At 36.8% G+C, this 16,057-nt stretch overlaps 1 protein-coding gene across 5 annotated transcripts in view; it reads right to left on the bottom strand.

Annotated features, from left to right (window-relative positions):
- Window positions 1–878, bottom strand: part of LOC116052427 (ecto-NOX disulfide-thiol exchanger 2) — a 178,233-nt gene extending 177,355 nt beyond the window's left edge. For 2 of the 5 annotated variants that reach the window (XM_031303134.2, XM_036001418.1), the window contains exon 1: window positions 683–856. The gene's annotated coding sequence lies outside the window, so the exon portion shown is untranslated. Of the gene's footprint in view, window positions 1–682 lie in introns of all 5 variants that reach the window. The other 3 variants (XM_036001426.1, XM_036001408.1, XM_031303137.2) reach the window with 3 other exon arrangements.
- Window positions 879–16,057: the final 15,179 nt, after the last annotated feature.

Genomic DNA, 16,057 nt, shown 5'->3' with positions numbered 1-16,057 from the left:
TGTGCCCTATGGTACAAAGAGAAACAACAAAAGTAGAGGACTTTATTTTTTTTTAGATACTATTCATTATTTTTGAAAGTTTCTCATTATTTGAGAAAGTTTCTCATTATTTGAGAAAGTTTCTCATTATTTTAAGATACTAAGTCATTATTTCAACAAGGTTTTTCATTATTTTGAGGTACTAAGTCATTATGTTTTGAGAGTGTCTCATTATAATGACTTAAAGGATCTTTTTTTTTCATCACATAGGCGGAAATGGGCTTCCATAAAAACCAGCTGTATGACTGATTCATGTATAAAGGTGAAAGAGAGTAATTAGCTTAACAGGGTTACGTATATATTTTCACTGCAGGTGCTCTAAACGACGCTAATAAATGTTGTCACACTGCTCGAATACACCAATGTAAACTCAGCAGTCAGATAAGTCAGCTAACTTAACTTTACGTAACGTTATTTGGACAAAAGGCAGCTAGCTAGTTACACCAACTTCATGGTAACATAACGCTTAAGATGAAACTTAAAGCGTTATGTATGTTGCAAATATATGTAATATGCCGTCAACTTTTACCATATTGTGCCTCATTGTAAACTTGAGAGAAGCTAACGCTAACTGACGTTACCGTTGTCGGAAGTTAGCGCCTGAGAAGTGAAAGAGGAAAGTAAGGAGGAAGTATAAAGGTACCTGGCTGTAACGTTAACGTCTGTCCTCTTTCATGCTCTCTGTGGCGCTGAAAGGCGTCTTAAAAATCCACACGACCCTTGGAAGTTTCTTTCTGTTGTTCTTGTTGAGTAGGTATCCAGGAAAGCCTCTGGTTAGCAACGATCTGTCAAACAATGGCGGAGCCAAGTACGGCAAGCGTGATGCCGACACGTGCTGTTTGTTGACGTTTTTTCGCAGCCCCCTATGGGCGAAATAAAAAGAATGGTTTCGTTTTGGTTCCGTCAAAATATGGTCAAAAATCGTGTAGCCTACATAAGGAAGACCATTTCCGGCAATGTGTTTTTAAAAAATTGTCAAAAAGTCATTTTAAACTTTTTATAATAATGACTTAGTAGCCTATATAATGAGTTATTATCATAATAATGACTTAGCATATTTTGAGAAAGTTTCTCATTATTTTGAGATACAAATTAATTATTTTGAGATACAGTCATTATTTTTGCAATACTAAGTCATTATTTTGAGATACTACAATAAGTATTTTTTTTTTTAGAAATGTTCTCATAATGACTTACAGCATTGTTTTAATCACAAGGCTAAGTTTTCATCTTATTTTTTTCTTTTACTGGCAGAAATACTGTAATAATAATACATTTTTATTTGTATGGCGCTTTGAAATGTACTCAAAGGCACTTTACATGATGATAAAAAAAAATTACAGAAACCTCAAAAGCAAAAACAATTTACTATACAACAATACAACTACCTAATGAAAAAGGAAGAGCAGGGAAATGGGCTACTTTCATTAATGTGACATGTCCTCAGTGATAGTTTTTGGGAGTTTTGGGGGTTTAATGACATAAAGTGGAGTTGCATGATAGAATTACACACATATAAGGCAGACTCTTATTCAGTATCCTCTACCAGAATTAATTGTAATTAAAACAACATTTAGTCCATGATATAGGAGGATAATATTTAAAGAAAAATTTGGAAATTAATGAGTTTGGGTTCTGCTGGGTGAGTTTGGACTCATGACCTCCTTTCAATAGCCCTGTTCAGTCGGGATCAATGCCACAATGTAAAAAATGCTTCATTATAAATAAAAGTCTTGAATTCAAAGTGAAATTAAATATGTATTAAGAGCAAAACTTACTCAAAATATCAATGGTTATGAATGTTGAGCTCTGGGCTATTAGTGTATACATTTATAGGTTGAAAAGCATCCCAGAAACTCCAGGACTTTGATGAATGAATTCAGTTTTTATTTCTTATCTTTTTTCACATGAAATACATTGGATGGTTTTCTTTTTTTAACTATACAAAATTATATAATTGTAACCTCCTAGAGTTGGCAGCTTACATATTTTTGTTTTAACTGTAGAAGTTTTTAAAGACCCAGAAGACTCATTTCTATCAGTCGGCTGCATTTATCAGGAGTCGTTCTCCTCTTTAACAGCTGTCATTATTCTTTTGCAGTTATTTAATAGATTCCCTTTAAAATCAAATCCAAATTAATACAAGACTATTATGTAGATGGGTATGATGAAATTTAAAGTTGCATGACTTGTCTTTACATGAGAAAGATATTCACTGACATTCCAAAAGAAAACTTTCCACAAGATATGGACAGCGTACTCTTTCTCATATTACATTTAATAAGAACCCATACAAGTCTGCATTTTCTCATAGTGAAACTAAATACACAATAGCGACAGTAGTGGGAAGTAACAAAATACAAACTCAAAAAAAAAAACACTAAAAGTACTGTACATAAGTACAATGTTGACGTACTTTACTTAAGTATTTTCATTTTATACTACTTTAAGAGAAACATTCTACCTTTTAATCCATTAGCTAGAAACTAGTTGTAGTTACAAGTTACTTTGCAGATTAAGATTTTACGTAAAAACAGATAATACATTTATAAAAAAAAACAAAAAACAAAACAATGTATTGTTGAAGATTAAACTAGTGCTTCCCAACCTTTTGGGCTTGTCTGGGACTCCTTATTGCATTTCAGATGTATATGAGTTGTGAGTTCCACCAAAAGATAACCCCTCTCAAAAGCTCAGATCGTTTCAAACCATTAAAACTAGCAGCACCTCGATCAGCTTCAATACTAAGATGCTGCTATGCATCAGAATTAACAATCTAACAATGTCATATAAAACAATACAGCCACAAGGGTCATTTTTCAGCAGAAACAGTACTTTTACTTTTGATACTTTTAAGTACATTTAGTTGATGATACTTTGGTACTTTTACTTATGTGGGATTTTGAATGTAGGACCTTTATGTGTAATTTTTTTTTTTTTACATATACTTTGTCTATTTCTGAGTTGTGATGACAACTTTTCTTGCTAAGCCGCCATGAATTAGAACTGAGATGAAAAGCTGGATTCCAAACAACTGGGTTTTGTGACATGTTTTTCCTTGCTCCCCATTCTTCATTTTGTTCTTGTGACACCTTGGGCTTGGGATTTGTGAGGCTTAGTTGGTCTGCATCCTAATCTTTAACAACTAAAATAGCTCAAAGCCGAATCTTCTCGCTGTCTCACCACTTAGTGACCGCGTTGAGAAAGGACCATTTTAACCACTACAATGACTTGATTTAATCATCCAAAAGCAGAAAAATAATGGACGTGTCATTTAAAAGCCTCTAGTATTACGTTTTTACTTATTAAGCAAATTAGTTCATTTTGTGTGTAATTTTACTTTTCTCTCACTTGTATTCCATGCCATCTCCTACTCTACAGCTTATTGTTACTGTTCTGGGGGCTGAGCTCTTTCAGAGATGCTGGGGCATGAACAAAGCCAGTGATATCTAGTGAATTCTCATTACAAGGGGATTATCATATATGCCAGCATGCATTCCACTCCCACATCATTAAGTGTTTTGGACCATTTACAGCTAATTACACCATTGCTAATGCTTTTTTTGCGCCCACCCTTCCCCCCAGGCCCATGATGATATTTTACACGTTTTGACAACTCAGCATGCATTTATTTTCCTTGGTTTGTTTGCATTTGATTGAACTACCTGGTAATCACTATTTGCTCTGTAGCAAACGTCTGTTTCGTCTGTGTGAGTAAACATCAGTACCTATTAAAGCTCACTCCAACTAGAAGGGAAAAATTGGCACACAGTAAATACTGATCTAAAAGATCTATTAATGCTTAATGAGCCATTAATATTCCCGAAAGAACGCTAATCCCAGTTAACATGCCTCTCCCAGCTGGAAGTTGTATCTTACCTGGTTCACAGCAGGTTGCTTCAATTAGATGCCTACTGCACAGCATCAGCTGCAAAAGCCTGGAGTTCTATAATGTGATATAGGCTATTGTATTAAGCACATACGGTTGTCTTGCCATTTTTTTTAGTTACACATCCTTAAGAGGCTGTCCACCAACCAGATTTTCAATTTGTATCTTTCTTCTGTGACAACTGCAGGTTTGTCAGATTGTTTGTAGGCATTTTGTAAGTCTTCCTAACTGGAGAGTTTTATATAGTACAGTAGTTAACTACAACCTTGGAATACCATGCATGATGACATTTAGTTTTTCTTTTGGGGGGAGACTGCAATCTCTTAGTCCTTTGTCCCTTTTTGTTTAAGGGTTTCTGGTTATGGTTTAAATTTGGTAATTTTGTCTCTAACTGTGAATTTGCATCTTATACTCTACAGTATAACTGGCAGTGAAAGTGGGTACAGCTACAGTATATGCTCATGTTCATATCCGTGGCTAGCTAGGGTTGACTGGGATTTTCTGGACCTCCTGGTTTACAGTGAGGAAGACTAGGCCTGTGTTTATTAGTTAACCTAGGGGGGAAGGCTCCAGCCTACCTGTTTGCTTTGTTAGAGGAATAGTTTGGCATTATGGGAAATACTCTTATTCGTATGGAAGTATATCTGTTTCATCGGATATTGAAAATAAAAAGCCATTGAATTTCTAGCACTGAATATTTATGCACTGAAATTATGTATCTGTATGTTTTGCCTCTGAATTTTCAACAACTAATTTTGACCTTTATTTTCATAAATTCAGAAAAAAAAATTCAACATAAAAAAATTCAATAGAGCAAATTCAGATGCAAAATACAATGTTTAAAATTCAACTAATATATCTATATGTCTCTCATCTGGCAAGATGACCGACACAGTAGCAGTGCTTGAGTGAAGCTCCTCAAATCTCAGTCTGCTAAATGCGCTAATTAACTACTCTTACCTCTAAATCTCTTTTGGATTGGGCCCTAGTTTCTCACCCTGAACGAATAATTAAATCTGGGGTTCTACCTGACTCTTTTAGTGATCACCACATGATTTATTGTATTTGGAAAATTATGAAGCCACGTCTCCCTCCTAAATTTATCAAGATAAGGCAAACCAAATTCTTCAATAGTGACCAATTCACTAATGATTTGCAACAAATTAATTGGTATAGGCTCAATCTAATTCCATTTATTGATGATGCATGGAATTTTTTATATACTGAGCTTCAGAATGTTATAAATAAGCATGCTCCTTGGACCACAGTAAAGTTAAAGGTAGTCACTTACCGTGGGTAAATGGAGACCTTATTAATCTCTTTAAACAGAGGGATAGGGCTTGGTACAAATTTCGACGTACAAAATACACTACTGACTGGGAAGAATACAAACGATTAAGGAACATTTGCACTATGCAAACGAGAAACTCTAAATCAAATTATTTCAGAAATTGTCTAACGAATGATTTTAGAAACCCACAACAATTCTGGAAACAGGTTAATAATGTACTTGTGAGATCTGGTCGGGCTACAACTAATTTGAACCTGAATAATGAAAGTATAGATGATCCAGCTACCATTGCTAATGCTTTTAGTTTGCATTTTTCCCTAGCACCACAAGTACAGACTTCTACTTTTCAACCTAATCTGGCCCCTTGTATCCAGCCAGGCAGTTCTTTTTTATTTACAGAGGTCAGCCCAGCTGATGTGGAAAGGGCCATAAGTGAACTGTCTTCTATCAGTGTTGCTGGTCCAGATGGCATTGAGAATAAGTTCATTAAAATTGGTTCTCATGTACTAGCAGTGCCATTGGCCTCACTTTTCAACTTTTCGTTCTCTTCTTGTAAATTTCCTTTAGCCTGGAAATGTGCCAAAGTTATCCCACTTCACAAGGGTGGCGATCCTGAAAATATTAATAACTATAGACCCATCTCAATTATAAATAGTGTTGTAAAAGTTTTTGAGAAAATAATCTTTTTCCAATTATCAAATTATTTATCTGACAATAACCTATTATCTCAATGCCAATCTGGATTTAGAAAACATTTTTCTACTACTACAGCACTTCTTAAATTTACCAATGATGTGTTTTCAAGTTTTGATAATCGTATGTGTACAGGTGCATTATTTTTGGATCTTACTAAAGCATTTGACTTAGTTGATCATTATTTACTCTTAAACAAATTGTACTCTGTTGGTCTGTCTACTTCTTATTTGCTTTGGTTCAATTCTTATTTACACAATCGTCGTCAGTGTGTGTCCTTTGGGGGCAGCATCTCTAATTTCACTGGTATTGACAGAGGAATTCCTCAAGGTTCCTCTCTCGGGCCTTTACTTTTTTCGATATTTATCAATGATCTTCCGCGTAGCTGCACTGAATGCAATATCCAACTTTATGCTGATGACACGGTCATTTATTGTTCCAAACCTAATATTTATGACATCAGCACTACACTACAAAATGGTTTTGATTCCATCCAGCGGTGGCTATTGGCCAACAAGCTTCTACTTAATAAATCAAAATCATATTCAATGCTTTTTCAAAAAAAGCCGAATCTTTCATTTGTAAATTCACTAAAAATTACATTCTTTGATCAAACTCCCGTAAATCCTACTAGGCAGGTCAAGTATCTTGGCCTTTGGCTTGACTCTGATCTTTCTTTTAGCACTCATGTACATAATATAACTAATAAGCTCAACTGCTCTCTTAGAATTTTATACCAATCAATTAACTGTTTTAATTTTCCTGTTAGAAAAAGAATTGTTTCTCAACTTTTACTGTCAATTTTGGATTATGTTGATATCGTATACCAAAATACTACAGCCTCCTGCCTTCAGTCTCTTAACACTGCCTACAATAGCCTGTGTAGATTTATTCTCCGCTGCCCCTACAGAACACATCATTGTGAAATGTACCATCAACTGTCCTGGCTGACCCTACCAGATAGAAGGCGTTTTTATTGGTTACAATTTATTTTTAAATGCATTTATATGGACTATCCTTCTTATTTAAATCAATATCTAATTTTATTCAGCTCATCTTATAATTTGCGACACAATAACCAAATCTATTTTCTCATTCCTCAAATCAACAAAGAAATAGGAAGATATGCATTTCAATATAAAGCACCTTATGAGTGGAATAACCTTCCAATTTCAATTCGCTCTTTGACTTCCTTTCCAATGTTTAAAAATGCCCTAGATCAACCTCTTCAAAATACATGCAATTGCTTTTAATTTTATTTTTATTTTTTATTTATTTATTTACTTATTTATTATTATTATTATTTTTTTTTTATTTTTTTTTATTTTATTTATTTCTTTTTTTTTAGATCTATGTGCTGGTTTGAGTGCACAGGTCAGGACAGATGCTGGAGCATTATTGGTGGCCACTACTTTACTTTACTATTGCTCTACAGTGGTTATCACTAATAGTGTTGATACCCTTAAACTGGACTAAATGAAACCTATTTTAAGCATGGTGCATTAGTCTCTTATATTTACGTGTGCATACGTGTTTATACGTGTTTACTGGTGTCTGGATGTGTGTTTCGGTACATATATATTTCATGTATTTCATGTGTTTCTTTGTTGAGGGAAGAGTGAGCAACCTTTGGAGAGTCTTGTATGAGTGAATGTCTTGTTTGCATGAGTTATGTATTATATATTTTTGCACTTACCAATATCGTAAAGTAAGTTGTTTTTTTTTTTTTATTGTTGTTGTTTTTTTGTTTTTGTTTTTTCCTTTTTCCTTTCTTCTGTTTGACTGCCGCTGTAAGGTCAATGTTAATTTCTGTATCTGGATTCGAGGACCCCCTCGAAAACGAGATGGTTCATCTCAAGGGGTTATTCCTCTTAAATAAATAAATGTCAAATTTTCAACCTGCTTAAATTCAACAGGCCAAATTCAGCTGCAAAATGTTATGTTTAAAATTCAACTAATATATTTTCAGCTTGCTCAATTTCAGCAGGCAGGAAGTTGAATTGAAATTCAATTTGTAAATGTGAATACTTGTTAAAAGAGCATCCCTGTTTCATAAGATGTGCCACAGTACACAAATGTGTAAGAATAATTTTGGTGATTTCAGCATGATGTGACTGGTGAGGAAAACCCTCAGCATTGAGGAAATTAAAGTGGAAAAAAAATTGTTTACCCAAACTGTCTGGAATATTTTAAGGACACAGATTTTTGGACAGCATGCTTTTCAAATGTTTGTTAAAGAGATTTTTCTGTCAGCTACAGGGCTTTGATGGTAAAACATCCCAGCAGGGACGTGAAAAGAGAGATTACCTCCACAATATAAGTTGCTGTTGACTAGAGAAAACATGTCGTTTCTCATCAACAGTGTATGAGAGAGCATTCAGTATCAGCCCTCCTGCAGGCATCCAATCTCCTTCCAAGCTGCTGTCTGTGTTCCCTCCACCAGTCTGTTCAACTTTTCTCATTAGATTTCCCACTCTTATGCATCCCAAGTATTTTTGAAGTGCATAGTGTGTGGAATGATGCAATGCATTCAAGTGTCAAGCCTGCACAAATCTCATCATTTCCAGGGTGATTCACATATGGTAAGGTTGGTATCCTAGCAACAGCCAGCTTTGATTGGCTATCGCCTGTGGCCATCATAAGTAGAGAATCAACAGGACTGCTTTAACAAGCAAAGGTTGTTTTAATCACTCTCACTGGCTGGCGCTAAACCAGAGAAATAATGTTTTTTTTTGTCTTGAGTGAGAGCAGAAGTGCATGTAATCCCTCTTTACCAAACAGTTGATTTTTACATGAGCCCAGACAAAATGGACCCAATGAGGTATTTGAGCTGGGTGGTGATTGCTGAATTAGACCATCTGACTGTCTTTCACACTTGAGGGTCACATTTACGGATTCATCGTGTGTCACTGCATCTGATTGTGCCTTGATTACCAGTGTTCAGTGTGAAGATAATTTCATGGCAAAATGTAAGTCCTTTGTGGATTTATCACACTCTCTACGCTTCTACTCTGTGACACTCAACTAAGGAAAAAAACCCACAGATTTTTTCAGCCTGAGATGCTGAGGGAGCCGAATTCACATTTTACCACTTTAGTTTCCATTTGTATGGTGTTTACACATATGACACTTAATTTGCAGTGAGAAAAAAAAAGCCATAAAGAAGCCAGCAAGACAAGCAGCGTGCCACAGCAAGAGAAAGCAAGCATAATTTGGTTGGCTCTGAATTGTCTGCAGTTTTCTACCTTAACGCTGCACTAGCGTTAAGAGTTAAGAGTTAAGAGTTTTTTTTAAATTATAAAATCAAACTTTTATTCTCATCCTAACTCATAAAGTGTTAAAGGTGCACTATGCGTTCCTGCATGACGTTACTTCTGTTGACGTTCCAAGTAAATTCCAAACAAAACAGAGTAAACTCGCCCCTCCCCCCATGTTTCCGTAACTGTCATAACTAACTGACTAACTGTCACTAACCCCCACTCCCTCCCCCAACCATCTTGTCGGTGATTGGCTGGAACGGGTTTGTTTTATTTTGGTGCCTATCCTGTCCCCTAGTGTTTGTTTGACATTTACGCCCCCTGTGTTGTCTCCCGAGACCGGGCTTTTTCACAGTGTATTCAGGGGGCAGGGAGCTAGCGGATGACACTCACGAGGCTCGCTGTGCTTACCCAAATTGAATTCTAGTGTTAGACACAAGGGGGTAAGCGTCTGTCAACAACCCGTAGCTCCTATGGCGCCATTTTCATGCTAACAAGCACTCACCCGCCATTAGCATTCCATTGACTGCCATTCATTTTGACGTCACTTTGACAGCGAATAACTTTACATCTGAAGCGTTTAAAGACTTTATTTGTCCGTTGTTTATTTCTAAAGAAACACGACAATGTATAAAAGGCTCCATTACCTTGTATCTCACGTTATGGCTCCGTAGCAGACGTTTTTGTAAAAATAGGCTAACGATCGTGTCATAACCACGTGACTTACTGTCGCATAGTAGAGGAATTAACGTATAGTACAGGAGAAGCTCGAAGGCAGTTTCGACTTACATTAGCTGTTTAAGTTTAATGTTAACTAGCATCTTAGCTAGCAATAATTAGCCTGTGCCTATGTTATCTCCTTACATATTCCTACGCTCTCCGTCTCTGCAAGATTGGGAATGATTGAGATTTCTCTTGGCACAGCTACCAGAAGACTTCCAACTTTCAGACAGGTTGCTCACGTCACATTTGCGTCGTCTCTCTCAGTTGGAGGCTGTGCAGTAACGCTCAGCCATCACCGGAAAAGTGCTTCTAATATCCTTCACTGGTCTCCGTCCAGAGCAACGGGATCTGTTGGTCCATTTTATATACTGTCTATGGTTAGACATGGACAAGAATTAAGAAAATTAAAAAAAAAAGTTTAATTTATGCTCACTTCTAAAAAGCAGAAATTGAGCAACCATGAAAAGTTTGACTTGCAAATTAAATCTTTTCCACCTCTCGTCTCTCTGGTGTGCACTGGTAAAAAGCCATCACAGACCAGCTGGCTTGGTAAACATGTGCTTTGTGGATTTCACACTAAACTGAATTTCAGCTTTCACACAGTTACTTTTTGCTGTCTGTTGGAGCTGCAAATACACAAAGTTACCCAGCGACTGTTTACACTTTACTTTATAACTTTGACATGTATTTGACTTTAATTAATTCCATTAATGTATTTAACCTTATATATAGTATATTTTATTCTAACTACAGTATATTGATATTACATTGCTAAATATGTTATGCAATTTAACAAACCTCTCAGTACATGTGCACCTGCTCTACCCACTGAGCCAACACGGCCACGCAACACCTATTTGTTTGAAAGTCAGAGCACTTCAAAGGCAAAAACACTAGAAATTCATCACAGTAAGAAATGGGGTGCCTTAAAAACACATGGCTCTTCTTACTGCATTGTATTGCAGTGTAACTATCTTATTTTCTCTCAGTTCACATTTGAAAACACAAGGCTATGTAAAGACCTAAGCCAGTTTGTTATGCTCTGTCTCTATGAAAGAGAATTATTTAAGACTATAACATGAAAGTTTACACGTCTTCTTTTTTTTTAATTTTCAGATATTCAGCTCTCAATAAATTGTATGCCTGACTTTGCTTTACATATTTGACACAGAGGAAGAAGAAGAATGCCTTTTCCGGTGGGCGATTTGAAACCACGCAGTAATTTGTCACCCTGGATCAAATAATTTTCAAGTGACCAAACACACCATTAGTATCACTTTTAATAAGTAAGTAATTTGGGTATATTGTGTAATTGGGTAATTACACAGTACATCAAGACAGATAAACATTTCTCTTTATTTTTTATGCATGGACTGCATTTTATTTTAACCAAGTAATCCATATAATTGGAGATCAAAAAGGTTGAATGCTATTAGGGACACATTTGTTTGGTTCGTTTGATGGCTAAAAATAATTATATATAATGATTTATGTAACATGAGGGCATATCATTTCAAATAAAAAGTTACAAAATAACAATTCATATCAGTGACGCAGCAGCAGAGAGGTATTTTGTAGCTCTTTTATATCCTGCAGAGAGAGAGAAAATATTCTGTACTTTTTCAGTATATGGAATGATAATCAATTGCATACATTGTGCTTCTGATGTGCTAAAGGTACTTGTAGCTGCAAATGCACAGCCATCATGGTAGTTTTTCCCCCCTCAGATAACGACTATAGATAACAGCTTATGTGACTTTATTTAAATAGAAAAATGTAAACGTTTGTAATTATTTTCTATACCTCCAACATCTGTTCCATAACTAGTAAGGACTTTGATATACAGTCTCGTGCTGGGAAGGCAATATGCATTAGCAGTACTACAGTATGATATGAGACAGACATCTAGAGCAATTTTGTAAAATTAGCAATAATAAGAAAAAATCTGTTTCATTAAAGTCCCCAAACACAGAATTTTAAATCCAACTGGGTCCTTGAGCAGTGTGACAAATCGTGGATTATGTGCTGATGCTAAGCATGAGAATATAAGAATCTGAGAGCAGAGAGCTTTTCAAGATGGAACTTCCCCAAATGCCTGGAAGATAAGTCTTTGATGAGGACACCAAAGCCGAGCTCTCGCACCTAGACAAAAACATGACAGATCATTACCTATGCAGCCTCCGCATTTATCTGCAAGTGGGCTTATGATGAGATGAATTCCACCTACAGCAGACTTTGAAGAGATTTGTGGCTTAAGTTGGTGAAATATTGATATCTGTAAAACTGATCCCGGAACTGTAGCAACATGTCTTCTCAGGTTTAATTCTACATGTTGACAATCAGTTGCATTATTATAGGGGATTGAGGGATTAAGCCAGGACAGCTGCTGTTGTAAAACGTATGTGAGCAACTGAAATATTCATACTCAGTTCAGAAAAGGTGAAACATTTTATCACTGAAAGGGGAATATCTTGACAAATGTTCCTACAGTCAGGTTGTGTAAGAAGTATTCTGATCCTTTGCCAAAATAAAAGAATACAAATACAAATACAACTATGTAAAAATACTGCATTTAAAATTATACAGAAATATTACCAGCAAAATGTATTTAAATCATCAAAAGTAAACTTGCTGCAGAAAAATGTCCCCTGTGACTGATTTATTATTATATCATAGTATTAGATTGTTTATAGTGATGCATCAGCATTTTAGAAGGTGGAGGTGCACACTACACAACTAGGTAGTTTAGTCCCGTATTTAGGGGTCGGGCACCCTCCAAAGGGTCACAAGATAAATCTGGGGGGTTGTGAGATGATAAATGGAGTAGGAAAGTAGAAGGTTTTTCTCTTCACCTATTTTAAGTGTTGTCAGATTAACAAAAAAATGAGACAAACGAAAAGGATTTATACAACTTTTCACTGTTACCAAAAGCAGAACCTTTTGTTTCTCAGCTCTTATGTATTCTTCATTCTGTCTGTGTAAAGCTCTGCAGCAGCACCTGATAACTCGACATGCTACAACAAAGGTGTTCATTTATCTCAGAGAGTGTAAAAGTCTTCACTGTGGCAGAGTTTCCATAATTCCACACCCATCACACTTCATTTTTAACACTGCCATATAGTTTTGAACTGCTGCCCGAGGGCCACATCTGCTCCGTGAGAGAACAAACAGCACTCCAACAACACATAATTGTCACTGAAAAATCAACCACTGGGAGATTTGCTATACAGTACAGGATGTTGCTGCAATTGAGCAGATCCTCTCATAAATCACTATGACAAATGTGTTCATTTCTGACAGACAGGACAAATCCGATTATAGCTTGCTATATCATACTTTCTATTGGATATCTGTGTAGAACAAAAGATATTGGTAAACACATTTTCTGGGGCTATACTTGTTTTATAGTATGGCACCCTCAGCGCACAAACATTTTCATCTTTCATAGCCCTGAGCTCTGTGTTCAACCTTCTGGAAATTGCGTTTATACATTAGCAATTTGCCACAGCAAACATGTTTAGAGAAAAAATGTAATACCGCCCCAATTAAGATTTTATCAACACAGGTATTGTGCCAAGTCACAAGATGTTCTCACTGAATGTATCTGCATACTCACTGACAATGTATTTGTTTTTCTTACAATTACGTAGGTAAGTGTTCTTGTTGATAACATTTAACCACAATCTTTTTCTACTATTTTGTTAGTCTTTTGTTGCTAAAACCTAACCACAGGCAGGACGCAAGGACCCAGTCCTCGGTATCAAAGTCCTACACTTTGTAAGCCCATCATCCACCCTGAACACCTCGCCACGACTTCCATCTGGCACAAGAATGTAGGCAAGGCAAGGCAAGGCAGCTTTATTTGTATAGCACATTTCAGCAACAGGGCAATTCAAAGTGCTTTACATAAAACATTAAAGAGCATTTAAAAACGATAAAAGAAAATCAGAAAATACCACTAGATAAAAGACAAGAATACAATTGACTTTGACTTTGACAATTGATTGAGTGCAATATAAGAAATTAACAATTATTTAAAGAAAGGCAACATCAAAAAGAAAGGTCTTCAGCCTTAATTTGAAAGAACTGAGAGTTGCGGCGGACCTACAGTTTTCTGGTAGTTTGTTCCAGATATGTGGAGCATAAAAACTGAACGCTGCTTCCCCCTGTTTAGTTCTGACTCTGGGGACAACAAGCAGACCTGTCCCAGATGACCTGAGAGGTCTGGGTGGTTCATAGTGTAGCAGCAGATCAGAAATGTATTTTGGCCCTAAACCGTTTATCCATCCATCTTCGTCCGCTTATCCGGTATCGGGTCGCGTAAACCGTTTAGTGATTTATAAACTAAATAAAAGTAGAAGTATTTTGAAATCTATTCATTGGGGCACTGGAAGCCAGTGTAAAGACTTCAGAACTGGAGTGATGTGATCCACTTTCTTGGTCTTAGTGAGGACTCGAGCAGCAGCATTCTGAATCAGCTGCAGCTGTCTGATTGATTTTTTTTAGGGAGACCTGTAAAGACACCGTTACAGTAGTCTAGTCTACTGAAGATAAAAGCACGGACAAGTTTTTCCAAATCCTGCTGAGACATAAGTCCTTTAACCCTTGATATATTCTTAAGGTGATAATAGGCTGACTTTGTAATTGTCTTAATGTGGCTGTTAAAAGTCCATGACTAAACCAAGATTTCTGGTTTGATTTTCCAGTATGACATTTCTCCATGGAGATCTTTTCTTACCAGAGACAGCTTTGACTTTAGTGGGAGCAATGGCATCAATAACATTTGTAATTTTACAATTGAAATTGTCTACAAGCTCAGTGACTGAGACCCCTGAGAGGGTGGGTGTGGAGGCGAAAAGCTGAATGAATGTTTCACTGGTGTTGTCAGTGATATACTGTTTTCTTATTAACTTTGTTTGGACACTTTTGTGCACAGAGATAGTGCCATTAAAGAAAACACAGGAATGATCAGAGAGAGCAGCATCAGTTACCACAACCTTGGAAATATTCAGACCCTTCGAGATAATCAAGTCCAGAGTGTGCCCCTTGTTGTGTGTGGGCTCCGTCACATGCTGAGTCAGTCCATAGTTCTCAAAAATACAACACAGTTCTTTGGTCCCTCTATTCTGGGGGTTGTCAACATGAATGTTGAAATCACCAGCAATAACTACACAGTCAAAGTTAATACAAATTATAGACAGCAGTTCAGTTAAGTCGTCAAAGAAGGATGCACAGTATTTAGGTGGCCTGTAGATATTTAGAAATATAGCTCGAGGGGAGGACCTTAGCTGAAGAGCCACATATTCAAAAGAAGCAAAGTTTCCATAAGATATTTGAGTATATTGGAATGAGTCATTAAACAAAATGGCGACTCCACCTCCTTTCTTATTCACTCTATTCTCACTCATAAAATTGAAGTTAGGGGGAGCTGACTCTATAAGAACAGCATCACTGTTATTATGGTCTAACCAGGTTTCAGTTAAAAACATGAAATCAAGATTGTGCTTAATAATAAAATCATTGATTAAAAATGATTTTCCTGCCAAAGACCTGACGTTTAGTAAGGCTAGTGTTAGTGTGTTAACATAATTATCTGTCTTGTTTTTTGGGACAGGCTGTGGCTGACGAGGAATGGATGCTAAATTTGCTTAAGTTGGCAGTTAAGTGCTTCTTTTTCTTACTTAGCGGATTCACCATTCTTTTTCTATTACCTATCACAACATAGATTGAAGAAGAATTTAATACACAGGGCCCAGGCTTGTCCTGGAAAGAGTCATGAGTGCCACTAGGCGTGCAGCCTGGGCCCAGCACATATCAGTTAAAGCTTGTTGCATTTTGTACACAAGCATACTTATCAGTCTGTTGAGAAGGAGTTAGCTGCCGTCCTTGAGGGGGCAGAGGTGCCTGGCGTTTTACTTTCAGTGGTTGAGTCAAAACAGGGTCAGTTTGATGCTGGGGGCGAATGATGGGAGAAGGAAGTGGGGCAAACTTGATTCCAGCATCTACCAGCTGCTCCATCCAGTCAGTGAACCCCAACATGTGGCAGGGGGAAACAGGGGAAAGGATGAGTGGGGAGAGCGATGGATCCTCAAAGGCGTTGGGGTTGGTAAGGGGGTTTGAGGAGTGTTGGACGGGTGAAAAGGGGGGTTGAGATTTCTCGTCTCC

This window comes from Sander lucioperca, chromosome 1, assembly GCF_008315115.2.
Source record: "Sander lucioperca isolate FBNREF2018 chromosome 1, SLUC_FBN_1.2, whole genome shotgun sequence".
NCBI lineage: Eukaryota > Metazoa > Chordata > Actinopteri > Perciformes > Percidae > Sander > Sander lucioperca.
The sequence above is the reverse complement of the archived record's forward strand: the minus strand, read 5'-3'. Positions and strand labels throughout refer to the sequence as shown.